Genomic DNA, 26,974 nt, shown 5'->3' with positions numbered 1-26,974 from the left:
CAGGAAGGTGTGAAGGATAAATCAATGTGTGGAGTCGAGTGTTTGTAACTGAAGCTGCAAATAAAATAAAAGAAATGTCAGGCTACTATAGTGAAGGGAAATCATCAAAATATATCATCAATATATAAATATCTATATACCACAAAACTCCGCGATACAGAAAAAGATTTTTTAAAAACGCTATACAGTGGCGCAACAAGAAGTGAACCGCGAAGGGAGACTGTATCTGAAATGTTCACATCTCACACAGGAATTCCGCTGACAAAGCTCTGTCCTTCATTTATTTGAAGACGATTGCCTCCCCTTTGAAACATTCTTTTGTTAAGCTGTCAGAGTTGTCTTTCTGTAGCTTGTGAGGAAAGAGAACATTAAAGCACAACATCAAAGTAAAAAGTGCAAGAACGGGATGAGAATTGCTGGGGTGGGAATCAAGTGGGCAGAGGTCAGGGGGCAGGGGGTTGTGGGGGAACCATACCGTAGTCTATTTCGAAATGCGAGTGTATGACAGAATATGGAGGACGGCAGGAGGAAGACGCGTGCTGATTACTTTCTCTCCCTTGCCTTCTTGTCTATTGGACCAGAGACAGTAAGTTTGAAGAAAAGGAAACTGCTCTACGTGACTATGAATAGCGGCATTGATTTTGGTTTGAATGAAGTGAGCACTTGGAGCACCAGACTCATTCTTTCGACGGAGCTTTGCCTTTGGTCAACAGCGCCCCCTGACAGCCCTCTGGAGAACCTCGGTCGTCCCATCCGGTCTCTCGTCGGAGAACTTTGCAAAATGGCAAACCATTCCCGCATGATTTTCATGTTTGTTTTGCTGTATTTTTTGGAGACACAATCCGGTTTGCAATCACAAGTGTTGTTTACCTCTTGTTTTCCACATACGGGTAAAAGAGTGATTATTAGGCTTCAACAAGCTGTTATCTGTCTTGCATTACACTTTGTTGTGAATCATTTTGTCCCTCTCTCTCTCACACACACACACGTACGTGAGTGCTTACCTAAATGAATGACACTGTTGTCCAAAATTTGAAATGCATATTTATTTGCATGATTCAAACCACAGATAATATTTTTATATATGGTTAAATAAATATCAAATATGCTCCGAAACACAGATGCATGCATACATGAGCATAAAAACAAGGGCACACAAACATCCATCCTCACGCACACATACACACAGACACTCGTGCGCTTTGAATCCTGTAGCAGCACGTGCGGCAAGGAACAACATGCAACATCGTAACAGGAGAATGCCCAATGGACTGCACGCCTGGGTATCATGGAGGCTGTTGTAATGACTCATGCAGAGCTGGTACATGTGATTGAGATTTGTGACAGACGACCTAATGTCAAGGGTCAGCAGCGGTTTAGCCATCACTAGAATGTTAGTACACGTGCGTACTGGCAACAACGATGTTGAAGCAAAACGGTTCAAGTCCTAGCTGTCCATCGAGAAGAGCCCAGGATGAGTAGGTTTGGCAAGCTGCTCATAACCAAAGTCAAGGACCTAAATCAGTGAGTATAAATGAAGGTGAAGATCGTGGCCTTTAACATAAGGACTCCACTACAAGAACACTAAAAGCATCTGGACATAAACATCAGGCCACGTGATGCATGGCATCCAAACTTCTAAAGTCAGAGTCGTAGATCACGAAAGTGACCTCATGATATAAAGCGGGATGGATAGATAAAAAGCATGAGTAGCTTTCTGCAAGTGGAGGATGGACGGTAAAGTCAATCTTTCCTTAAAATTCCGAAAGTGATGTTTTGACGAGTGTGTGTGTGTTTCGTGTGAATAATAAATATATAATAAATATCAAATACAGCTTCTAATATCTAAATTCCTTTTCGAAAATCCTTTCATTTCATGCCGACTTTTTTCTGTAATTACAGACAACAGCGACCCAGTTTTGGGAGAGTTAGTAAATTTGTGGCATCACCTACATCAAAGTAGGGTTTACCCCACGGGCCTCGGCCTGCCTTTCTCGTCTATCTTCCCTCCAGCGGAGAAATAAAACCATTACTGCTCGCTAAACCTACAAGAAGAAATACGCAAATTGTTATTCGATAAGAATCTCCAGTCACATAAAAAAGATAGAAATTGTAGACATGGCGGCAAAACTTCTCAGATCCTCCTATCTGAACATCTGCAGAAAGTTTTGAAGCGCGGAGATCAAAGAGCTCGTTGACATCCTATTCTCAGGTGTCTGAAATCTGGTTTGACTTTTATATAGTTTATACTTTAAGGTTAAAACTGGTCGACAGGGGTGGTGTACCTAGAAAAGACACCTCAGCTCTCTTTCACGGGTGTCGGTATGGGTGAGGTGACGAAAAATGTAGGTAACACCTTTGTTGTCGTCGCGGTGGTCCTGACAATAGTAAATAAAGCCTTAGGACAGTAGTTTGGTTGTTTTTCTTATTGTGATCTCATTCTATATATATATAACTTAAATAAGTAGGTGGAGGGTTAGTATGAAAGAATCACCAAACAGAACGGATGTCTACAGAAATGTTTGGCAAACTAAAGAGGAGAAACAAAATAGAGAGAAAAAAAAATTAAAAGATAAAGACTTGGATAACCAGCGGAGAAAATCAAGAGAGAGGAGTATAAAAATTGACGAAAAAGGGAGGGGAGGAATTACCGAGAAAAACATTATCACTGCGATCTGGACAGGCTCTGGTTGTTTCTCGAAGGAAAACAAACTGCGCATTTGGTCAACAAGCTCCAAGGACAACTCTATCATGCATCCTCTATTTATTTGTCACAGTTTTCTTTCTTCTCTCTCTCTCGCTGAGTCTCCATGACTTTTTCAACTTTTGTTGTTAGTGGCAAGTGTGTCACTTGTCGACATAGCGATGTTTTGATGATGAGCTATAAACATTGGTACCTCCATAATGAAATTGTTCGTGCTCGAGTATTTCGCTGGTTGACCATTATTTTTGAGAGAATTCTGTTTTGGTGCTGGCCGACAAAAAGACTATTTTCTCTGTAATGGGGATATCTCAAGAGCTAAGTAAACTTCTACACTTATGAACACACATCTTTTTGGTTGAGCTCAGTCCAGTCACTTGTAGAAATATTCACTAATGTTGATGTTTAATGTTTATATGAACGATGGATTGCCCAACGGCAGCTCGCAGTCGTCTATCTGTGTTTCTAATTCAAGTTTCCAGTAAAAGGCTCATGATTGACCGTGTCAAATGTACCTGTGTTTACATGTAGATAGCAGCCCAGGGCAATGTTTGTCCTACATGTGTGAGCGAGTGCTAGTTGGTTTCTGGTTACTTTTATCATGATTTGTCCGTCACCTGGGGAAAAAGTGAGCAAGGGAGATAATCGCAGCTATTTCCGGCGCCAACAGTGTTTGAAGTTCCGTTACCGTCATGTTGTTGATATTTCTCGGTTCACTGAGAACATCTAGCAGCCGTCGAGAGGTCTTTTTTTTTATTCAAGTGCATAAGAGTTACCAGAGCTGGCATCTGTGTTTTAGTCTGCCTCCTTGTTTGCTGGTCTGTCTGCAATTCTTCCTTCCTTCACATCGTAAGTAAGGTTTCGCTTGACACAAGAGGTCCATGTAAGGTTGCCTTAGTGCTTGAGAACAATGACATTTTATCCTTTTCAGGGTGTTACTCAAACATTCACTCGATTGAATTTTGGTCTAACTAGTAACTTTACAAAAATGTTTGTTTGGGTTTTTTTCCTGTTCGGAGTTGGGTTCATTTGAGATCGTCTCTATGGCAACCATGGATAAAACACACACTCACACACTCACCATGGACGCAGATCGAATGCAATCGCGACTGGGTTTCCGTACATTTGACCAGTCGCCGAGTAGCAACCCATGCTGCAACTATCGCCTTCCCCCATCGAAGCTTTTTCCATGTTTGACGTAAGAGTCGTCCTTGACCGCTGCCATCATGGCCTAGGGTCTGTATCATTTGAATGGCATGGTGAATGTCGAGACGAGACATAAAATAACAAGAAAACTTGGGGCGTCAACTTCCCCGCCTGCATGCAGCATTTGCAAGACATGGAGACGACTTACGAGCGTGAATGAAACGCTTAGGGCAGAGAACCACGAGCAGGGATCGAAGCCGGCCTCAACCGTGAAGAGTTTCTGCGCAGGTCAATGTCGGGGTCAAAAGACAAAAAGAGGGAGATATTCATGTGTTTTTATTTAGCGATGGCGGGAAATGAAAGCTTATCGATTGTGACTTTGTTCAAGCCTAATGCAAGCGACCTCCATGCAGGAGGGAGTGGCTCAAAACGAGAATTCATTCAGCAGGACTCACAACCTGGCCTCAATCTTCTTTTTTGCTCTCGCACATCCACTGTGGAATAAAAAACTACAGAATTGCTGGACAGGAACCTGGCTAGCTCTTCCATGGTATGTCGATCAGTAGGTCAGTGGGTCAATGGGTTGATTGATAGCAATCGCTTTTCTCTCCTTTTACCCGGTCACTCACTCGCTGGTACATGTCGAAAAAGGAGAAACGTGTTCAATTACCGATGTCGGCTGTAACAGATCGATGTAACATTCTATCTCCACACAAAAGATGACAAAAACTCTTTGAGACCTGATCTCAGTTTGATAAGGACTATACTATCAGCTACTTCCAAGAAATAATTTTAATGCATTTTTTTTTTTAAAAACGACTATACTCAATTACTTACTTATTCGTTTTTTATTTATTTCATATGTTTGTTTGTTCGATATTTTTGAATCCTTTTCTTCTTCCTAGTGGTATCCCTGCTTAATAAGAAAGCTGTTGGTGGGGATACTCCTGAAGAGCATCAGACAATACATCTATGGATGTAACAGTATACAATATAGAAGATCAGAAGAGACCGGAGATTTTTTTTCTGAAAGGCTTTAGGACTTCCTGAGGCGGGTTGCACTCATTAATTGGCTTCATAACTTTAATCTTCCTTTGTGCAGCTGCCTTTAACTTCAATCCTTACTATTTTTTCCCATTTTCTTCTTTTTCTTTTCCTTTTTTCTTCTACGACAATGGCGGAAGTGGCAAAACTTATGGGTAGAAGTCTAGACTGCACCGATGATGGAAACCACTCGCTGGGGCCACTATTAACAGCCATGAAATCAAAAGCATGGAAAAGCACTTAGAGTGATAATGAGAAGGTTTTAAGTGCATTACTTTCTCTGACGAACTGCGAAAAGATTTTTTTTCTAGTTTAAATCCAAAGAAGCGCTGGCTTACTTCATTGATCGGCGCGAAGGGTGACCAGGAACCTTAATCCACTCGTGAGATGTAGTTGCGGCCCTTTGCGCTTCGCAGGGCAAAGTTGGATGAACTCATTCTCTCCCATTCTGGCACTTGAATCAAATGGCAATTTTCCTTTAATGTCGGCCGCTTCTTTTCTTTATTTGCGCGATTGTGGTTGTTGGCTTCCTTCTCGTCCCTTGCAAGCCGGTGCATGCAAAGAAATGTCACCTAAATTAAATGTTTGCTAAGCAAGACATTCATTTGTGGCGCAAAGCAGCTTCTTTTTCATAGAGAATAAAGTTACTTTTTTTCTGGATAAAAGACATTTCAAAAGGAAATCTGTAAGCAGATTTCAACGCCCGACGCCATTGAGAAAAAAAAATGGTTCAGCGGATTCTCCATCATAATGTCAAGTTTTGAAATCAAGCAAACATCAGAGTTGTCGCCAGACGCCTTGATAAGAATAAAGCAAAATTATAGTATTTAGTTAATTATATTTATTTTGAAATCCTCAATAAATTTTCTTAGGAAGGGGAGACGAGCGTCGTCAAGTGTTCGCGTGCACAACACACAACCACAATCAATCGCGCCTGTACACAAGTGCTTACACATGCATGAAGATAAATAAACTAACATTGTTCACTTCATTGTTAAAGGACAAATGTCGATGCCCAGGTCGGTCTTTGTCAAACTGATTGTTGTTTGTGCTCTGAAGCACAATGCATGTACTTTATCACAACCCACCAATGAGTATCAAACCCACATTTATCACTAATTACCATAATTAAAACAAATTCCTTGCGGCTTATTTCTGTTCTTCTTAAATTTCCTGCAGCGTCTTAATGATCTTCCCTTCCACGACAGTTCCAGGTTCTCCCCCTTTGCTCCTTCTGCTTTGCTTGTCATGCGTAAAGGGCAAAATGATGGCGGTCGTAATTCTGAGAATAACTTGTCCCCGGTGTATCTCTTCTACCAATCGTGTCCTAACACCTACTCTCAGCCAAAGGTTAGAGCTTTGAAAGCTGGTAGCAGTCTGGCAAAGACTGTCAACCCCTGTGTTCAGATTGCTACTAAATGAAAGGTCGAGAGTACCCTGTCCCCAAGGACTTGTCAAACTGTGCTGGAATGTTCCACCTCGCAAAACCCGACATTGGTGGCTTTGGTGGACGAGGAGTGAAGCTCTGTTGTTGATAAATCACGTGTATAAAGTATTTTACTTTACAACTGTTAACATTTTATTGATTCATTGTGTTTCATAATGGCATGGTGGTTTTTTTTTTATTTTGTCAACTTCTTTGTCAACCTCAAGACTTACAATTCAGTTCTGCAACGATCACTCAGTTATTCACTTCTCTGTACTTTCTCTCTCTCGGTTCTTTAATGCGACTTGTCTTACTTTTCTTGCTTTTGCGGTCATTAAGTCTCTGCATCTGAGAATGCCTTAACCCAGAATGTTTCTGTACTTTCAGCTGTAGAGAATTCAAAAAAGAAATTGTGACTTCAGTGCATCCTTCATTTTTCATCGGCTTTCTTTATTCCGCTTTTTCCATGAATATCGACGTCTGCTCTGCAAATCATTCATCTCACGAGAAATCTCACGGCCTTTCAATTCAACGAGGCGATGTTAATGAGAGATGTGACACATGCTGCCCTCTTACCAACCTGGGCAAAATGTTAATTGTGGTCTTTGTCAAGAACGTGTGTGCATCAAAATTGGAGCTATTCTTCAATCTCTCTTCCCCTCCCTCGGCTTTAAAAGACCGCTCCATCCTCTCCACGAGTCTACCATCCATTTATAGCAGCGCCATGTTTACCCTCCTTTACAGTGTTTTGTAAAACTGTCCGGGGCTTTCATCTGTGAGGATGTCGAGAGCCTGGTCGTCCGACTTCTGGTATTCCCTTGACAACGGCCACGTCGATGCAGCAGCATTCAATCTTCAGCAGCAGACAGAAAAAGAGAACCACGAACCTGTTGACAGCGAGGTCGCCATTGCTCTTCCCTTTTTCCCTTTCCTGCAGACGACAAGAGACCTCCAGTGTCGAGATCGAATCTGTCTTCAGGGTCTCATAACCTGAGGCGGGAGACAACTCGCGAGCTGTGACGTCAGAGGCTTGTGATTGGCTCTAATTTGACAGGATTTGAGAAGATGGGCATTGGCCAATGCCCCCGGTTCTAGCATTCTAATAATTTGCAGCTAACTAAAATAATCAGGAGGTAGTTATATCAGTATTACTGTAAGGTAATATGTTTACTATACTCTATTGCCCTCTAAATAGAGAGGTAGATAGATGATAGACTATATTGTTTTGAAGCCTTTTTCTTCTATCTACTGTTTGTGTGCTTCTTTGCATTTTAAACAGTTATCAGCAACATCAGAATCAAGAGTAGATAATCATCGTCGTTGTCAGTTGGCGGCAGTCAAACAGTTGTCGCCAAGCCAATGATCATCAGGGTTCAGATCTCTGGAATGGCAATTGTTTACAGGTTCTGAGATTCGTCATCGATATGGACATAGATGTGCTAATTTGGCATAAGTGGAAAAAAACACTGATTGACCTGTCTCCTCTTTCCTCTCCTTCAAAACAACTAGACTTGAACTTGGGAACTTAGGAACCTTCAGACCTACAAGTCCTACAGGAAGGAGGTCGAAAGAGCTGCAGGCAATCTAAGGGAGGGAAGTCGCCTGGCGTTGACAAAGTACCCGCTGAGCTGTTTAATCAGGGTGGGGGCGAAAACTACAAGGGTACTCATTTATCTGTGCCAACAAAAAACAAAACTGGAAACGCAAAAAATGGACTCAGTCACTAGTTATACACCTTCCAAAGAACCAAAACAGGCAACAGTGCCATGACTACAGAATCACGAACTTTATCAGCCAGTCAAACAACTAATACAGAACTGTGTCAGCAACACCACTGGGAACTGCTAGTAACAGAGCAAAGTAGTTGAAGACCAGGAAAGGGCACATCAGATCTTTACCTCCTGCATCCTTATAGAGAAGCTTCTTATGCATGTGGGACCTCTATCACACCTTAATAGAAAAATAAACCATTTTGTTTGCTGTTGTTTTTCATAGAGTATGGCACGAGGGGCTACGGAAAATTCAGCATCAAAGACTGTTGGACACATTCTTGGGGAACACCATGAAGCATTCCGCCACCATTACACATGTTCACTGGTAGAAATTCAATGGGAGGCTGAACAGGGCCTGGTAAGCCATAGCATCCTGGCTTGCTACAACCTGTACAAGTCCCGTTGTAGTACCCATCCTGATCAACAACAGGTACTAGTCTAGGTGTAACTAATTTGCTGATGATTTGTGATTCATGGGCTGTGTGTCCTTTCCTCCATCACACAAAACGTATATAGGCTTTCCACACTTCATTATCATCATTCGAACAGCAAGACATCAACATACCGACATCAACATCTGTCACACTCACAATGCTAAGAGGCAATTGACAAAGGGAATGTGTGTTCTACACATCGCCAGCAACTCAGCAAGTTCATGTAAACAGAAGCCACTTGCTCGAACAAAAAAAAATGAGATGAGATCTGAAGCCAGGACAACCATGTCAGGATGTGCCAGAGGAATCAAGAGGATGATAAACTGGTAGATGTGGTGCACGCCAATTTATTATCTGCCTGATGCATGTGCCAAGTAGCCAAGCTCTCAGTACTCTTGTTAAAATATCTGAATGTAACTTTTACAAAACTGATTACATGAGAGCACACATCAAGGCAGCTAGAAACTTTCTATTTCAGAGTCTTGTTGGCATCACCACGAGTTATGTTAATTCATTGCTACATGGTGTGATGGACCATTGCTATCTACTTCATGCAGGCATGGAGATCACAGTGATCAACCCAATGTCAAATAATATCTTTACGAAACACCTGGGTATATATTAAATTCTGACAGATTCACCTGTGATACTTTGTGGTGGGTAGATGAAGGAAAAGATTATTTCTGGTCTGTCCACAGATATCCACAGACATCCACAGGCGTACTTTTCCGACCCCTGGCGTAGAGCCACATGCTGTCTGTTGTGAATGACAGCTGTAGACATTGCAGCTTCTACTATCTGTTGTAAAAACAGCTGTTGAGTGTGTTCTGTGAATGACATCTGTAGGCATTGCAGCTTCTAGTAACAGCTGCAGACATTGCAGCTCCTGTTGAGTGTGTTCTGTGAATGACAGTTGTAGGCATTGCAGCTGCTGCTCTTCGACAGAAAAGCTGGCTTGCCTTTGAGTTTGCTTGCCTGTTCATGAATGAGATAGTGTACCGTGTATCACGATACACTAAGACACTAGAGAAGCTACCACACACAAAGGTAGATCCACCCTTAAACCTTCTCCACGATGTTCCATGAAAAGCAGTTTGCGGAGGCTGTCACCAAGATATTCAGACAGGACCCGGAGGCTGTTCAAGTTGTAATGTTCAGTCTTCAAACAGTTCCAGAACCCTGCTCAGTATCTGACCGAGAGTTGTCTGAACTTACCGGAAAGCCCTAAGACACCATGGAAACAGAAGTTAATCAAGACAGCGTCACAGAAACCAGAAAAGCAGAAAGATAAGGAGAAAGTCAATGATTAGTTTCATCCTTCCCACTTTCTTGTTGTGACAATATTGGTAGGTGGCTTCCAGGATTACCAATCCTGTGTTGGAGTCAGTGAGCAAAGACTTGCCTGGAGAAAAAAAACTAGAGGAAGCCTGTTGTTGCTAAGCGACCCTGGCATCACATGGTCACTAGAATCAAAATAGACAGAATACTGCACGACTGGTGGAAGCGCCGGGGGCCTGGAAAAAAAACCAGATTCTTTTAAGACAGATGCTTGGCGAAATAGCTCCAACACAAAAAAGCTCACTCCACAAGATTTGTGTGTGTACACAACCTCCTCCACCATGTGTGGGAGTGTTGTTTGTCGGTCTTTGCATATTTTCTCAGATGGCAGCAAATAGCTTATAGGCTTTTATTTTTAACTGTTTTCCCCTTTCAAGATGATCGGCTTTCAAATGGAGCAGATGCTAACGAAATGGTTCCAACACAAAAAAATCTTTGTCCACAAAAATTGTCAGCAATCCTTTTCGTTGTATTTTGAGAGAGCGAGAGAGATTTTGTGTGTGTGTTTATGTGTGTGTGTGTGGATAACATATTACAAAACCGAAATCCGATAATTATGTTTCTATTTTAAAAAATTTTAAACAATTTTTCTTGCGTCTAGAGGATGGTCTTTATAAATCTCGATGCTATGTTATCCTATTTTAAGATATTTTTCATATACATAAAGTACAAAAATTTTCTCTTTTTTCTTTTTTATATTTTTTTGAGCAAATTACAGAGTTAGTGGTTATTTACGCGGGCAGCTGACATGGCTGATTGCCGGATCGATGCTCTCCCTGGGCCCTGCCTGCCTTTGACAAGCGGGAGATGAGACGAAGGACTGCAAAGTACTTGTTACGCTTCACTGATTTCTGGAGGTTACACGCAATTTGAAGAAACGAGGCGAGACAGGCAGCCATGTCAGTAGATGCTTTTCTTTTTGAGGTATCAATTTTGTTACAGCATTGACATGTCTCCAACTGGCATACTTACATTCCTTCCTTCTCATTATCGGTAATTAAGTTTCCAGGTGGCGCGAAACCGCCGACATCGTTTGTTTGATTTCTCTTATCTTTACATTTTCCTCTCTAAAAATCCATGAAAATCCAAAACCCCTTCTAGCATATTACACGAAAACACAGAATTCACAAAAATAAGCAGTAGGCAGATATAACAGGGCAATGAAAACAAAGTGGAGAAAAGAGAAGGTTAAACCTTGCTCCTTGAGACAGTGAACCACTTACAGTTCACAGCTACAGCGGCTTGTAGATTTTGGGAACTTTTCCTTGCAATGGCAGATGAAGTTTATTGTTGAAAATAAATTCGTTTAAATTGCATTTAATTTTAACTTGACTCCCTGGGTAAAACTAAAAGCTTTACCTGGATCAAGTATATCTGAAACTTGTTCATTTATGAAAAATGTTTATTTGTGTTTGTTGTTTCTTTTAGCTCGTTTTTATTATTTCTATCATTTTATCTCTCAAAGAACTGTAAAATTGATGAGTGCCATTTTCAGCTGCCATGATCAGGATGGGAGGCTTAAGCTAAATTAGACAGTCGGGATTCTAAGTTTCAGTTTTAATATTCATTTCAATTTTATCTCGCTTGATAATTTTAATTCACAGGATTAAATTGAAGTGGTTCGATGGTCAAGTTGCCATGTCCTAGCGCCGTGAACATTCATTATAATTATTCTAATAATCCTTAACATCTTTATGTGACTCAAACATCGGTGTTTCTCTCCTACAGCTGTTTCTGTTCCACCTCCATCCATAACTTGTTCATCAAACACGGAACAGGAAGGCCAGAAATCTCTCGAGATTCGAGCTTTCGCTATAAGAAGAAGGTTAAATAACAGATTTGTTTAATGTCAGAACCGGTGCTTTGTCCAATCCTTCTGTCTTCCTGCTCATCCCTTGTGTGCGGCTGCTGCCGCTTAGAGACGCCTGCACGAGTCCCCGGGACATGGCCTGCTTTCTACTGGAGCTCTCCAGTCAGGGAGTACGAAATATCCAGAAATTATGTCGGCCTTCATGTCTTAGTTACAGCGGCAGCTAGAAAAAAAAAAATATTGTTTTGAATTTTTTTTTGTGCTGAAATAACTAGACCGCTCGAGTAAAAAGTCAAAACTTTGGGGGTTCGAAACTCACTCTCGACACCAAGAGTGTTTTTTGTTTGTTTGTTTTTTTTGTTTTTTTTGTTTTGTTTGTTTTGTTTTTTTTGTTTTTGTTTTTTTTTTTTTTTTTTTTTTTTTTTTTTTTTTTTTGTCGCAGCGATAAATAGATACTGAACATACTACAATAAACTATGTGTATGACCGCTTTAGATCTGTTTACCATTGCTTTTTTTTAACCACCCAAGTTTACTGTTGCTACATAACGAAAAGTTCATGAACAGGTTAAAATAGTTTGCCAGTTGCCTGTCATTTGAATAATTCTTCCGTTTGTTGTCATCAACATGAATCGTCGATCACATCATTATCATGAGAGAGAAAAGAAGCATTTACATATTATTTTTATTAGTGTCTGTCACAACATCGATGATTATACCTGAAGAGAGAAGCTCCTAGACAATACCGGAAGTACACGTCCCGTGACGTCACAGACAAGTAGAACTCTCGTGAGTAGGAGGCGGATGTGGGTGATAGACATGCAGCCTTGGCGGAAAGTGCTTTTAGGTTTTTGGACCATCAGTCGCAGACATCAACAAGCTGCGCATCTATTTGTGATGAGAGGCACACGTCCGGAGGCAGTTTCTAATCATGGAGCCGGCTTGTAATTTTCTGGACATTTTTGTCTTCGTACAGTGGAGATGGCGAAATCTGATGTCGCCCGGAAGTGCTCTTTGTCAGATAGCTAGGACTTCACTAACAAGGTTTAGAGAGCAGAACTAATTCTCTTTTTCAACACTTATTTACTTTATTGTATCGCATGGTATCCTATGAGTGATGTTGTGCATCAACAAACTGATGTCGGTCGTCGCTGTACCTGTATCCCACTACTACCACAACCACAACATCAGAGTGCACGGGGTGTATTGGGTGGGTGGGTAGTCAGGAAGTAACCTACCTCAGAGAAGCATCGGGCTTGAGGAGCTAGAGGATGTTCTAGAGAGTTTCAGAAAATGTCCGTTGTGTAATACACAAAAGAGTGTCGTCTTCTTCAAGAGAGATTTTCTTCTGACGAGGAAAATTATCGTCGATTGAGATGTCGGCTGCATGAGTGGATGCTGTCATGCGATTAGTTCTTTCTTTCAGAAAAATGTATGACAGTTAAATTCTGTCGAGTGACTGCCTGGCCTGCGCTCTCCAAAAATCACATGAACGGAGTGTGTGTGTGTTTCGAAGAGTATAAGACTGAAAATGTTTCAAACTCTAAAAGACTTCTTATGATCTTAAAATATACTTTACATAGCCATCGAATTGACAGAAAGGTCATAATTCAAGAAAGTATTGTGCGACATCCCTGGGTATCATAGCTTGAGATTGATGGACACTGAATAAATGGACTCGACAATGCACCAGAGGATTCAAAGCCCGATATTTCAGTGTTAGATGTAGCGCCATCTGGTAATAACAAAGATCAAAAGTCAACGGATGGTAACAGAAGATGAAGACAGTTTAGATGTTATTTATCACGAGTAGTGGCAGAAGTGCCATTATTTCGTGTTGGAACAGCGTTAACCACAAGATGGAACAACTCTCACAGGACTTGAGATCGAAGAGAAAATAAAGACATTTGGGGAAACTTAAAAAATGGAAAGAGAGATATTACTTTTTAGACAGAAGGAGACTAAAATAAGGGCAAGAAGGAAGAAATGAACAGAAGAACATATACAATACAAGAAGAGAAATGTTATACATTTCGAAGGCAAGTAGAGGCTGTATGTGTGTGTGTTTCTGTCTGTCTGTGTTGTCTGTCTGTGTGTGTGTGACCTAAAACTTCAGATAAACAACTTAAATGAGTTTCAAGGCCACATTTGAATGTCCATCGTCTGCTGGTGGCCGATCACATCAAGGGAAGGGAAGTTCAAGATGGATGTAGAATAAGCGTTCCTCAAAGGTTTTCGTCCTAATGTTGCCCTGGGAACGGAAAAGAGGCAAGTCTGTCGGTTGGGGGACTTATTTTAGGATGTCAGAGAAGTAAGAAGATGCTAAAGTCTCTCTCTCTCACTAGGAGATGAATGGACAAAGAGGTAGGAGTGTCTTGATGTAAACAAGCGTGCACGTGCAATCAAGGATATTACATTAAAATCAGATGCATGTAGTATAACTTGTAAGTATAATTACGCTCGTAGAATAATTGTTTGGTTTTCGTATTTCAAATATTTCGTCTTACGACCGGCTCTCTAACGGCTGTGAAATTTGGAGGTAGATGATTGGTTCTTGTGACCCTTCTGCTTGGTGGAGAGCATCTCTCACAGACGCCGAGACAATCAGACGAGGTGAGGACAACATTTACACTGGGGTGGACAGAGGTCAGAATCCATCCTCTTGCTCCTGCACAGAGTAACGGGAGCATCTTTAGCCCGAGCTGAGACAGTTCTGTTAACTTTGTCTCCAGGAATAAGCTTGACTAATGGGTTATCAATAGTCAGTGTCAAGAAATAGCATCCTTCTATTTCTCTTTCTCTCTATTCTACTTGTGTTAATTGCCAGAACTTAATATCAAACTTTTCATTCCAATATGGTTGCCATTGTTACTTCCGACATTTTAAAGTACTCGTTGGAAGAATCTGTGGGGTGTGTGTAGAGGTTGAGGGGGTATATATGTAGGAGGGGCTCTTCACATATGTTTTGTTTGTTGTTTATTTTGTTGTCATATCAGTGTTCTTTCACATCGCGCTCAGTCCACATTGCGGATCCATTTCAGGACTACTATCCCGCAACAAGCTTCATTTCTTGACTAAACATCCCTGTACCCTGGAGTCCTTGCAGCTTCCTCTTTATCTCTCTTTCTCTCTCACGACTGCACAAAACGGAGAGAAAATTGCTGGGCAAACAGACCAAAGGCAACTTCTCCTCCCCCACGAGCCAATAATTCCCAAGGCGAATTATCCCAGGACGAGGTTTCCTTCATTTGATTGTCGTCTCCAACATCGAAATAGATAAGCGTCGTTGCATAAAATGATGAGAGAAAATTCCTCTGTACCCTCACACCATCAGCCACAAATTGATGATTCTAAAGTATCAGCCTTGACACACCTAATCTTCGAGTCGACAATAAACTTCTGTATTTGTGTATGCAAACATATTAATTTTACAACTTTTCCCAAGATAATTGCAGCAGTTTGGGCAAAATTCTCTTGGTCTCTCCATGGGATAACGGACATTTTCCAACTGTTTTACGAGAATGAAAATAAAAATGTCAATGGGGTATTCAATACGACCTTCGTCTTATTTAAATTAATACAGAAATATGCAAAATGGAGGCTCACAAAAGTTGAGAAATGTTGATGGTAAGTTGGTTATTTTTGCCACGATGTCATCTGACAGATGATGGTTTTGTTGGTTGAATATCAGTTTGATTGTAGTCTTTATAGCACTGAACTCAAATCCGGGGAGGAGTGCACTACAAGGTAATTATCATTATCATTATTAAGTACCTCAATTAGAGAGAAAGAGAAAGGGGCTGGGGAATAGAAAACGAGATAAACTACTGAAAGGACTGGTTGATGAATGAACTGATGGATGTTCACAGACAAATTACAGACTTCCAGTCCAACAGGACAGGCAGACAGAACTGTCTGTTCTTACATTAAAGGAAGGTTTGGTCAATGATTTCTCTATTAGTTGTTCCTGCTCTGTGTTCTCCCTTCGTAATGGCGGCTGTTTCCTGATCTCAAGCATCGCCCCGAGCCTTCTAATGTCTTCCTGTTAAGGAACTAATAGTAAATGCCTTTCTGTCTGACTCTCCGTTCGTCTGTCGGTATGTTTGTGTGTCTGCCCATTGAATACTTTGGAAAGCGGACACATTTGCAAGATGTGAGAAGAACGGCTTTGCGGTTTTTTTCAGATATCAGTAGATATTGGCGATATAAAGCTAACCTTTCAATCTCAGCCTTTAAATCTCATCCGTTAATTAATTATTTGTTACAATCTGCGGTCCACGAGCGCCGTAACTGCTCTACGTCACAGTGTACAACGTCACGTTGGTGCTCCACTTCACAACATTGCTTGCACTCATTTTATATATATATATAATGGCAAGCAGCTAAGTGTATTGGTTCGGAATTATTTAACATCTTTTAAAAGAGCTAACGGGTAAGCCATTATTCCTGCATTAGTTCGGTCACAAACTGTAACTTGAGCATCAGTTTCGGTTTGCCAGCTCGGATTACTGTGTTGTATCGACGTCGCTGTGGTTGGTTTTACGACAATTTGACAACAGACAACAGTGGGTAGCGCGCTGTACACGTGAGGTCATGGCGCCCTGACAAAGTCTCGATTCCTGGCGAAATTTGTATTCAGCTCACAACCCTGTCATTTGGTGAAGAGTACGAGCCGACCGTTGGCTGGTCGTCCAGCCGTCAGGTAATCTCGATAGAACCATACTCTACTGTCGGTAGTCTGATTGCTGCCAAACTGTGTGAAACAACTTAGATAAATAACTGTAGCCTGTTCATCGTGGCTGGAGACGAAGAAGAAATATAAAATGTATTAAATATGTAGAAACAACCATTTTTTTTATTACAAACCAAACAAATTTAAACTGACGTTCAAACGAGTCTTTGTTACCCATGTCATCTCCTTTAAAGCCGGCATATTCAAAATGTGGTTATAGTCACATGTATGATAATTAACAACAACTAAGTTCGTTATTTGTCTTGTCAAATTATTTATCTGACATCAGGCACCAACAGCAAGCTGCACCGTTGCCTACAGATTGACGGACAGGCCAAGCAAACATAAAATAGAGACTAGCACTGACAATAGCAAAGTCATGATTAACACCAACACTAGTTTTATGTACTTGAGAACCATCTTTTCCAAAACGAAGGCAGCAGCCAGAAAGTTAAATCAGGAAGGCAACTGTGAAACAGCAATGGTCAGACTGGAAGGAGTATGGCAAATCAGGACTATCGGGATTTCCACCAAGTATAGACGGTACCGGTCCCTCGTGCCATCCTGTACTGTGGATGCTAGCTTATGGAGAGAAGTAGACAGTCATGTCGAGACTAAGTTCTTCAGGAGGATGGTAGACTGTTGTACCAGGTATGCAAGGTTAGTGACTACAGACACGGTCAACAGTCTCGTAGGACACCAGAAACCATTCTCGCAACTTCTAAGCGACTCAGAGGAAGTGTTTCTTTGTCGGACTTGTCCCGGCATGACACTCTTCCATTCTTCTTGGAAGACGAGGTGGAAACGGAAATAACTGAACAACAAAAGTGAACGGACAGGACGAGCTTGCCCCCCGCTGGACAGGCCTGAGTGGCGGACCTTGTCAGACGCTGCGTGTATCAAGTGGTTCCCCTTGACGACTAGTACCAACGGACTGGCAAAGCCACTCATCAGTTGCTGCCAATAACGAGAGATGTGTGTATTATGTATGTCCACGGAACTAAAGACCAACTCTCGAGAAGTGTACTGGTGACCGTCAGCAGCTGGAGTGTGTGCGGTCCACAGGTGGTGGAGCTGATCGACTTGCCAGAACGTTCACCCAACCGACCACAGAGTGAGAAATGTTAAGGTCTCACGATAATTAGACACCACGATCTGCGACAGCTGTAGTCGTAGAATACAGGAACACTATTGTGTGTTTGCCTGTGTGTTTGCCTGTGTGTTTGCCTGTGTGTTTGCCTGTGTGTGTGCACGCGCGCCATCAGGAGGAAGGGCGATACTCTATCGGCTGGAAAAACGCGGAACATGTTGAACAGAGTAAAGCTGTGACAAGAGGAGAACAATGGAGTGTGTGACACAGAGAATCAGATACCAGCCTCATGGCTGTGAGGGGAGATTAATGAGGTCAACGAGAACAGCCTTCCTGTTCCGGTTTACTACCACTTGGTGTGTTTGGTTGCATGCAGAGGATGCTTAGGACATGAAGCTTGTTGTCTTTTGTTAAAAGCGTAAGTACTTTTTTGACCTTCTCCTCCTCCTTGTCGTCGTCGTCCTCCTCCTCCTCCTCCTCCTCATCATCATCATCATCATCATCATCATCATCATCATCATCATCATCATCATCATCATCATCATACGTACTCCAGACCTTGAAGAACATTATCGTCTACATGTCTACAAGCGTGCTTGGCGAAAGATATTATTTTTCGAACTTGGTTAAATACCCCAAATCTTTGTGTTCTTGATATATAGGTTCTTAAGAATTACTAATCAAAAAAAAAAACAGAAGCAATCTAATATTAAAAATTCACAATGATAGTCATGATTACAAACAACAGAAAATCAGGAAGCTGGAACTATATTTTAAAGAAGGCGTGTCCATAAAGACAGGTAACCAATATTTTGTGCGCACTGTGAAATTCTTTGCTTTAAATCTCGTGAACAAAGAGAGATTGGGGAAAATATCTTTCACTGAGCTTAACCCGTTCTTTGGAATAAAAAAAGTTTGTACTCTCTGACAGAAGAACTCAAAAAATTGTTTCTTGGAGTACTCTCATGTCACCTGAAACCTAGCTCACGAGAGGAACTCTGCTCCACTGTACCCAGGGTACCCTGCAGAGAACTACAGTCCCTCTCACATCCTGCCTGAAATAATATCTGTACCAGAGAAAGCTTCGTGCTGAGTTTTTATACCATGGGGTACCTTGACATTACACGACACTCTTGGTTGTTGAAGTTTTCAGCATTTACTGTCTGAGACAGATATCGACAAATTCAGTCTAATATCTTTTGGGAACCTCCCCGGAGACTCCATTGTCTGCAGGATGTAGTTCATATCTTTGTTTTTCTTATATTGTCTGTAAGACGTAGTTCTTTTCTTTCTTTTTCCAATATTTTCTTAACCCTAAAGCAGTTTTCATTTCAAATTTATCAAGAAAATCTAGGGAGGGAGAGAGTGCGTGTGTTTGAGATGAGAATGACAAAATGTAATATTTTACATTCCTTTATCCATAAATATGTTGTGAAGGGTGGAAAGTGAATTGTTTGGACTCGGCGCCATTCAGTTTTTTTTTTTTTTTACAAGATTACAATATTATTTCTTCAGTGCTTAGCCTCAGAAAGGACCATGTTGTCCTTCTCAAACTCACATGTTGAGAAATTTCACTTTGGCTAAGATTACAAAGTCTGAAAGATGTTTTTTGGACATCGTCTCGATTTGAACAAAGCAGAATATCCTGGGAAATTTCTACTCAGTAAGCCTTTTAAAAACACATGGAAGGATGCTACTGCCGCTGGTCATAAAACCCTCTTGACTGTCAAATGTTGCAAAGATTTCTTCCCAAAGTAACTAATAATATCTGGAGTATTGGTATGGTTAGTTTCTGTTCCTTCCCATGCCACCAACACTTAGCTTGAAGCATTAAGAAGGTGGGACAAAAATAAACGGAATAAGTGAGAGGTAAAATGGCGTCTGGGGCCGAGAAGTTGTTAACAAGTTTTGCAGGCATGTAAAACGGCCGGATTTGTTCGTCCCCACCCCTCCGCACTTCCTTGCCACAAACTTTATTATCTCAGTGGCCACGGGGAAACACCTTCCGGCCGGAGGAGCGATTTATTTCTGCGATGTCGTGCAAGTGGTGGGCAGCGGGAGTCTGGAGTCTCATGAGAGCAGAAGTGAAATGGTCCTGGCAGTGGAGACAGGACCACCGCGAGCATAATGAAGGTCGTGAATCTCGCGCACGCGCGTGGAGAGGTCGTGCCCACGTCCAGGCCAACGACTATCGTATGGAGACTCTCTTGTGGAGAGCTTTTAGGTATTTTGAAACTTAACGACTTCATTCTTGAATAAAGAAGTTTCTTCCACTCTTTCTTTTCTTTTCGCTATTTTATACACAGGAAATCTAAACACTGCATGGTCCCAAGGAAAGATCGAACGCTTGCCAAAAGAAACGAATCAATCATGTGACCTTAAACATCCTTCCCTGGCCACTTCCGTATTGGGAAATGTGTTTTGACCAATTCTGCTGAATTCTGGTCAGATATGAAGACGAAGTGGTGTCTTTTCTACATTCTGGGAAATCTTGATAGATTATTAAAGGTCGCGATCACAACAAACGGTGCAGATGTGAGTTGACATGTTCGTACCAGGATGTTTCAAGAAATAACTAAAGAAAGTACTTTGGTGAAAACTCCTTAAGCACCACTGTCTTGATTTCCCTCAGGCGTAGTTGGACAGAAAACTCCTAAAATATTTTGGTACCATGATTATGTATAGCGACTACATACACAGTTTATGGGGAGAAGTTTTCTGACTCGTTTCTGCCGTTTGTCAAAAGTCTTGCAAGAAAACTAAAAGATTCTCTTTTGTCACAATAAACATATTTTATGGGGAACTTTTCAAAATAAAACTTTCGATATTAAATTGTTGTCGAAAAATAAACTGATGTCATTCATGAGCCGTAAAATTGAATCCAAACTGAAAATTATCTACCTTTGTTTGTGTTGATCTCGAAGGTAAGAATCTGTCGTTGTTCCCCTCGTAAAGGGAGACAACTTGAAAGATCCGACAGTAACCCCACCACAGCTCCAAGCAGCAGGATGGCGAGAAAAAAGGAAAGGGCAAAAGTGTTTGTCCCGGGACTGAACTCTAGCAACAACGCTGAATAGAACTGTCTGATGGGCTTCTTATCTGCTGATGGCGTCTTGTCCACTGTGCTCGCTCTAACATGGTCGGATCTTAAGATTATCTCCCCTGCCACATTCTATCATACCGACCTATCAGCTGCTGTGGGCTTCTACTTCTCAGCGTACGTTTCTTTCTTTCTGTCGATCTTTCTTTGTACCATTACCAAGCAAGGACCACGCACATTGACTTATACAAACATATTTGCGCACGCGCACACACATTTACTTGTCTGTGAATAAAGGGGTGGATGGGTGGGAGGAAGGTATTATTCAGCTAGCGTGATAGAATGAATATCCCAATAAAAGCAACGAAGGCAAAGAAAAAATGGCAAGAAACCTTTCCTCCGACTTTATCCGACCATCAAGTATGGTCCTGCGAATGATGGACGCCTGCGCAAATACAGGGGCTGGAGCCAGGGTGCGTGGGGTGGGGTCCATCGCCTCCCTGTTGTCCCCAGAGATACGGAACACCTAGCAGACCTCCGGCCACTTACCCTGACAGACGGTCCGCGCCGCCCTCTGGCGAGAAGAGCGTAAACACAGACTCAGGCCCCGCAATGCCACCTTGTGGCGGGGCCAGACCTCGAGACGAGGGGAGATAATCAATGATCGCTTCTGAATGGAAATACGACTGAAAATTAATGCTAACAGATGTTTTAGGTGACAGCTGGAAACAAAGGTGGCGGGGGTGCTGGGGAAGGTGGTCGTCGTCGTTAAGCGGCTGCTGGTTGTGATTGCCGTAACTATCGTGTAATTCTGTGCTCGTTCCGCTGATGACTTATCGCCCCTCATCGATACAACGCTTCGGGAAAACGATACGAGGGGAGCTAATCTCTCTGCTCAATGTGTGCTCATTTGATGGCGACAATAGAAAACCGATCAGTGTCACATTCCTGTGCATTATTTTAAATGTCAGGATTCAGACCTCATTGTTTTCAAACTTATTAAATACAATTCGATGAGAAAAAATTCAAAGTTTATATATCCTCCATTCTCTGGCAATTTTTTTAACAATACATCAATGAACAGCTGCTTATACAAACTGCGTTGGATTACCTGCTGATGGGAAAGTAACCGCAAGCACATAAAATATTATAGATTAATGGTGATGACCGCCTGCCGGGTTTTTGAAGGTAATTTGTGTGCAATTACCTGAGCTGACTGCGACCGTATGGTCATATCGAAGGTGTAAATGGGTGTTTGTGGAAAGGTATTTGAGATCAGACCGAGGATAGCGAGGGATTAAGCGTGTGACGCCTTCTTGTCTACTGTTTATCAAGATCAGAGTTTCAATGGGATTTTTCTGATTGTTTTCATGTCTGTCTACTTGCCTTTCTCTTCTCCCACCCCGCTACCGTTTTGTGAACATGGGATACCCGGACTACAATTACAGACGCCAGTAAATTCTCTCATGTTAATCGATTGTCGAACACTTGCGTTTGGGGAAAGATCAGCGTGTCACTAGTCATCAGGAGTAATCGCCCCTTGTTTTCATTTGTGGTGCCACCCCGTACATCCACCCCACTCCACGTCCCCACGTTGATGGCGGTATTGCGTTGTGAGGTCCTGAGTTCTATTGACTCCCTGTCGGAGTCTACTCCATGCAAGCGTAATCTGAAAACAGTGAGTTGTTTACACAACAAACACGGGTATTTTTCTGGGGTAAAAGGTTATTCTAGGTCGTGATCTTTAAAGTACGCGGGTGGTAATATGGGATTGTGTGCGTGTTTGTGTGCGCGTGAGTGTATGTATGCGTGTGTGTGTGTGTGTGCGCGCGCATTTGACTGTACATGGGGTGTCTAGTGGACGTTGAGGACAAGCAGTTGTATTATATCCTACCTGACCAAGATAATGGCTGTAAGTCCTACTACCAAGTCTCAGGAAAGAAGAGGGCGAGATGGCAGGAAAGAGGGGCAAAAGAAGAGAAGAGAGAAAAAGCTATGGAATAAATCTCATTTGAGTTTTAAATGTGTTGCTGCGATGATGATGACGAGTCCCCGGATGTCAACCTTTTCCAGTTTTTCATGCTTTGTATGAAAACGCACGCGTCTCTGATTCATAAGCAAACAAAACAATCAGGTTCATAATATTAAGCCACTAACAAGTAACAGATTTAGAGATATACAGCAGACAAGTTAGTGAAAGAATAAATAAATATCTCACTTTTACATCTCCTTCCGAGTAGATGATAGTGTCTAAACGAGCACTGGCATAATATCTGTTTCTTTTTAGCTTTATGACATTTTTATTCTCATTTTATTTCTCTTGCCCAATAATTGAATGTCACTGATATGTCTGTGTTGTATGAGTCGTATTATACCAGGAAACGTTTCACTTTCGAATCAATTGTGATTAAAAAAGTATAAAGCTAGGGTTTATGTTTATTTTAGGTTAGGTTTATGTTCTGCACTGCGTGGCCATTCGTTTACTGCTGCGTGTTCTGGTGTATCAGTTAGTCGATGAATATTATATTCAAATAAATTAGAAAAAGTTAAAATGATGAATTATTGAGAAACAGAGATGAGAGATGAAAGCCGATACGAGCGACTGTCCAGCCTCCAGGTCTGAACTTTAAATATCTCAATTAGACTAATTGAGTTGTCTTCTGGGACCAGTCTCTTGTTAATATTAATATTATTTATGTGACATCATAATAAATGCCACTTGAACAAAGCTTTCGATAATTCTCATTTTCTAATTGGCTGTTATTAAATGGACAATGCGTTCGTTGTGAGAGAAAGAAGAGGCAAGCACGCGAATATGCATACGCCTAAGCAGAGAGAGAGAGAATGCAGAGAAATGAGATGGGGAGTGAGAGGCAGAGCCAACATAATTACAGCATCCATATTTAGCAAATTATGGGAGATTGAAGGTGATACAACCACAGCCTTTGAATGTGGCGGGGAATTCAGTGAAGCATTTAACCGCTCATTGATTTGCCGGTAAAGTGCTCGCACAACTCCATGTGGCAGATGGGATTTACCAACCCATGTGATGTCCGCAAATAAATATTTGATCTCACCATGGTGGTCGTCACTGTGTGAGGGGACGGGAGGGGAAGTTGAATGGTCGCCAGCTTCCTTGCCTAATGAGCCCACTCTCATTTCCGAACATTTTCAACACAGGACATGGCTGGTCGTGAAACAATGCCAGCTGCCATCGATACAGGACATATTTAAATTAACACTTTCGTGATTTTTGGTGCATGTGTTTTGGTGTATTTACTCTCTATTTCTTTCTCTCTTCTTCATTTTCTTTTATCTGTTTTCATTCTTTATTTCTCCCTATTTCTGCTTGTACTCTCTCGCAACTTTCTTTCTCCTCTTTTCCTCCATCTCCCAACACTTTTATTATTATTTCACCAGTCATTACTAATTATTCCACATGAAAGTCATGATGTTATCGGTGAAGCAGAATCATCTTCAAACTCATCAACTCCAAACAGAAAGTCCATGCATGCGGTACGGGTTTGCGAGACATCTGTGCACCCCCGTGTGCTAATGTTTGTTTTGATGTTCATCATCAACAGTCAGCAGAGCTTACATTGCTCCTCACAACAAGCAGCTGTAGGAGAGCAGAAGGCAAGGTCACACTCCGTTGAACATCAATGTTGTTCTTACGTCAACTCTGATTACCCTCACCCCGACCTTTGACCCGGACCAGCAACGCTCGCTCGTTGCACGCGCTGCGACGGAGGCAAGCTTCGAAAGTCAGCCTCGGGCAAGGAGGGAAGCAAGTATACATGACCCGGTTTTGGAGATACCTTCTACGATCTATAAACTCGCAATAAAATAAATGATTTATCTACATTCTAAGTGCATCTGGTTATCCCTGGGGCACAGCGTTTGTCCGAGCAGCGCGCGCCTGAAGAAGGCCTGCGGTCGACGCCCGCTTCACGCATCTTTCCGCGGGATGCGACGAGAGGCAGTGCGCGTGCAATGAGGCCGCGACACCGAGACTTGGCGCGCGCTCGTCGTCCTCTACCACTTGTCTACTCCATGTACTGTTGGAAATATGGAAGAGATGTGATTTCCACCACCACTGCCACGTCTTCCAAGTCCCTCCCTCCTATTCGCCACCTTCGCACCTTCAAAGATGCGGGTGCATTCATAAGCCAGCGACGGTGACCACCCTGCTTAGTTCGGATCTGTTTCCAGTCAAACAGCGATGAGAGAAAGAAGTCAGACATCTACTAAATAACCCGCGGGATCATCAAACAATTTTCTTCTTTTACGTCTCGTTCCTGCCTTCCAAACACAAACACAAAAACCAACTTGAAAGGTGATCTCGGCCTCGTAATGAACTTGTGAGTAGTTCATCAACCTGTCCTCCTCTCCAAGCACCTCCATCAAACACAGCTTACAAGGAGATCTGCGCTTTGAAACCAACTTCCAAGCATGTTGTTCCTCTATTCCAAGAAACATTTCCAAAAAGTAACTGCTCGTAAAAGACGACCGAGGCCTTCAAAATAAACGAGGGGTACGCTCCACGACTTGGTATAAAAGTGAGGATTAAGTAGCCACAGATGTGGCTGCACATGTCAAACAAGTTTGAGTATCGCTGATATTAATAAAATATTTTATTAGCCAACAGCGGAGACTGAAACTTTTGGAAAGAAGATACAGACGACAAAAGAAGATGTCAATGCTCACTTGGACTTGAAACTTCCCTCCTGAGCAGACTGAGTGATCAATTCGCAAAGTCCACATACCTGTGTGCTTCTGGTGCTTGTCGACGGTTCCACCCAGTTAAACCCACCCGAGGCTGGCAGCACTGAAAAGACATTCTTCGCTCCAACTTTCTTCCAGACTTTCTGCAGGTAAGGTACCCGCAATTTTTCTCATGTATGCTAAAGAACCAGAACACCCGACAGACAGACGCACTGAAGAAAAGGTTACTAGGATGAAGTATATTCATTTTTTGTCGCAGAAAGGCCAAAGAGATCATTGTACGCAAATAGATAAGAGAACAAAGACACTAAAAGACAGATTGGAGGAGTGAGGGAGATTTCAAAAAGAGGCTTAAGATGGAGACCAGGTGGATGCTTGCTACCACGTGTCTGTCGTATATGCCTTCAAAGAATCGTTGATACAGGATTTTTATTTTTTTAACAATAACCCAAGTTTCTATAACTTCTATTCTTTACAAGAAAACTGATTAATCTAGAAACTTTTAAATGGAAAAACTTTGACAGCTGTGGAGGGGAACGAAGGTGGTGTCCACTTGGGAACAGCTCTAAGGGCTGTAAGGTCAGACAAGTTCAGGAATAGTTTATCACAAGCGCACATATGTTGGTAAGGAAAGAAAATTTAGACATTCAGGTCGATTAAAATATTTTCTAGTAGAACAAATGTTAACTTGAAGAAGGCAAAGTTCAGATGTGCCGCTCTGTAATATATAAAGGGAGTTGTTGTTTGTCCTGCATACTTGTACTTGCAGTGTAATTTTAGTTTTTACTTCCCACTTGAGATGAGTGGGGTCGTCACCCATATAGCTCTGTTGTCACCCACTTAATTAAGCTAAGAGGTCATCCATCTAATTATTTATAATTAAATATCTATATGCTTTTACCTTTTGACATATTTTGTAATATATTTTTGTCTGTATGTAATTATGTAAGTGAAAACTTTTTGATAAGGTCCGCTAAACTCATTTTTTGTTTGTTTGTTTGTTTGTTTGTTTGTTTGTTTGTTTGTTTGTTTGTTTGTTTGTTTGTTTGTTTTTTTCCTTCCATACTCTTCGTTTCTCTGTCCTCTTTTTTTTCTCTCTCTGATTTAATGATTGACATGCTCGCTCGTGCACTGACACAAAATTACTTTGGCTCATTAAAAACAAAAGTGTGTGCGTGATGATTATAAACAGTTCGTGCCGGGGTCCTGTACAGCAAGGATGTTAAAGTGTCAGCATCTTCCTGTGTGTGAGTGTGAAAGTGTTGCACTGAGGTCCCCTGCATCACATCGATGCCCATGATGCATTAGCTGCAGCCTCACACCGGAAGCACAACTACAAGGACCTCCATGAACAACCAGTTCGCTGTTTTTTTCGTTTGCCTCTCTCTCTCTTTCCGGAAAAGAACAGGTCCCCGAGGGCTCAGTGGGCTTAGCAGCCATCAGCAAACGATCACGTGCCCTTTGTTGGAGCAAAGTGCGAAAGATGAAGAAGCAGGCTGTGTCACAACTGTGGGTGTATCGAGGGAAGGCGCGTGTCGTGCGCACGTGCGTTGTTGTCTAATTGCAGGTCGTGGACAGAAATCTCACTGGGATCTTCTGGGTTACACACTCTTACTCAGCCCTGAGGGTTGTGCCGGGACTTTAAGGAGGGAAAATACTTATTTAAAGATCTGGTGCTGAAGACAGACCTTGCCGACTGTGGTCTTGGTCACAAGAC

General features: G+C 41.9%; 1 protein-coding gene across 1 annotated transcript in view; it reads left to right on the top strand.

Moving 5' to 3' along the window:
* The first annotated feature begins 24,292 nt into the window (after positions 1-24,292).
* LOC112553952 (neurotensin receptor type 1-like) overlaps positions 24,293-26,974 on the top strand; it is a 55,752-nt gene continuing 53,070 nt past the window's right edge. The window contains 1 exon segment of the mRNA XM_025221481.1: positions 24,293-25,406. The gene's annotated coding sequence lies outside the window, so the exon portion shown is untranslated.

This window comes from Pomacea canaliculata, linkage group LG13 (assembly GCF_003073045.1).
Source record: "Pomacea canaliculata isolate SZHN2017 linkage group LG13, ASM307304v1, whole genome shotgun sequence".
NCBI lineage: Eukaryota > Metazoa > Mollusca > Gastropoda > Architaenioglossa > Ampullariidae > Pomacea > Pomacea canaliculata.
The sequence above is the reverse complement of the archived record's forward strand: the minus strand, read 5'-3'. Positions and strand labels throughout refer to the sequence as shown.